Genomic DNA, 2,148 nt, shown 5'->3' with positions numbered 1-2,148 from the left:
TATAACTTAGCTAACAAGTTATGGGACAAATGAGTACCTAAATAATTAATTTAAATTTTTGTAAACTCATGGCTACAACATCCCTGCCTAAAGCTGTTTAAATTAGGATCCTAATTCAGAGCCACAAAAATTTTACTTGACATAAGCAGCGCAGAGACAAAAGTAACAAATTAACAAAGCGAATGTCTAGTTATTTGTCAAATAACGTGCAAATAATTATTCTCGTTTTTTCTTACTTGAGTTGTTTTTATGCCATACGGGTATGCGAATGAATAATTGAAAGATAAATCGTCATCAATTCACTAATTATATAAGCAAGCTTAAGAGAAAGCCTTACAACCGGTCGTAATAATTCAGAAATAGCATTAGCGTAAGCAATAAAAATTTCTTAAGGCTTTGTTGCAGCCGATGAATTCCATTAGAGCACTACATAAAATTTATGTTACACACGGCATGATTTTTTAAAAGCTATTTCATGCACCGCATAAATTGGCGCGTTCTCACTTCTTTAGAGTGAACAGGTGAAAGTCGCGCCCGCCCAGCCGCTCTCTTACGCGCGCCCTCACCCCCGCGCCCTTTCCCCGTACTCACGAAGGTGTAGGCCACGGCCTTCAGGACAGGTCGCCGCGGCCGTTGCCGTCCTCTTACGCAACAGTCCCGGAAAGGAAGTGTCCCGCAATGGTGGCTGGCCGACGTCATGCCCTTACAGTCCTCGCCGGCGCCGCGGTACAGCACTCTCCTGTCGTCTCCTCACATTTAGCACTGAACGACTGGGTGCGACCGGAGGAAACATCCAATTACGATTGGACCACGGATCTGCATGTGCGTTCCTTTCGTGGCCGCTGGTCTTGACGTGTGGTGAGACGGGCAGGCCGAACGAACCAAGTGTTGTCGACGTCGCGCATCCAAGGCATTCGGCCCGGTTATCCCCGGCACGCCCTTGGCCCCGTTTTCGATGAGCCAGTTGGTCCTCTTTGAGAAGAGCGAAGTGCGCGTGCAAAAGTTCCGTCGGGGCCGGTGACCTCCTTTTTCTTCTTCTTTTTTTTTCTGCCGCGAGATACATCTCAACAACTTGAGGGCTGAAAAAAACTGTGTCCCTCCCCGCCTTCTCTTCTTCATCTTGTTACTACGTACGTATTCTCCGCCTATGTCCTTTTTTTTTTCTGCGTCTTTCCGTCTCAGTCTTCAGCTGTCCGTTTTTCCTTTTGGTACGTTTGCCGTGATCGTCTTCCCCTCCGGCATCCTACTGCGATCCAAGAGAGGTGTCTATTCCGTTTCGTAAACGATATTCTAAAGCATCGGAAGCAATGGAACGGAAGCGAAGAATCGTGCTGCACGTGAAACGACTCTGTCCAGACCTTGGGACGAGATCAGCCCCTCTTCGAGTTCCTGCGGCCCGGAAGCACGCGGGGAAGCACAGAAGGGGGCGGGGTCGAACGGCCTCGCCTCTGGCGAAACTGCGCCTCGGAGAACGAATGCCTGTCCAGTGGCTATCGATGGTTCTTTACTTGCAACGTCATCCTCCAGAGCTGCGACGAGACGCTTGTAGATATCCTGGACTCTGCACGACCGCGCCGAGAGCATCCTAGGCTCCGGTCATTCACACGTCGAAGCCCATCGACAGGACTTCGCTTACGTGCACGAGTGGATGCTGAGCGGAGCAGAGTGATCCGTGAGCAAGTTACCTCGAGGGATTGGCTGCCGCTGTTTAGAATATTCACCGCACCATTGGAGAGAAGGGATGGAGGTTACGTGTGGTAGGCAGCTTGCCGACGGTTGCTTCAGTCTTTTAGTAGCAAAAAGGTATAACGTACAAGTTGGCTCTGCAGTTACTTTTCACTAGAAGTTGCTGAAAATTCTCAGTACTGTACGTGGCGGTTACTTTCATTGCTTTTTTTTTATTGGAGGGGGGGGGGGGGGGGCGTTAAGTCGCGAGACGTATGTAGTACATTATAGAAAACGCCATTCAGTGCGGCTGGTAAATTAAATGACAATAACGTAGTCAGTCGAGTAACCACTGAGCCAGTGCCGATTATATGCAACTAAGTAAGCAAGCACAAGCAGTGTTTCAGCATACCATACGACTGCAAATTTGTGTTTGCGTTCATATTGCGTGTTCATTGTCAGTCATCAATCTGACAGGGTCTC

Source organism: Rhipicephalus microplus, chromosome 4 (assembly GCF_043290135.1).
Source record: "Rhipicephalus microplus isolate Deutch F79 chromosome 4, USDA_Rmic, whole genome shotgun sequence".
Lineage (NCBI taxonomy): Eukaryota > Metazoa > Arthropoda > Arachnida > Ixodida > Ixodidae > Rhipicephalus > Rhipicephalus microplus.
This window is presented reverse-complemented; position numbering follows the sequence as displayed.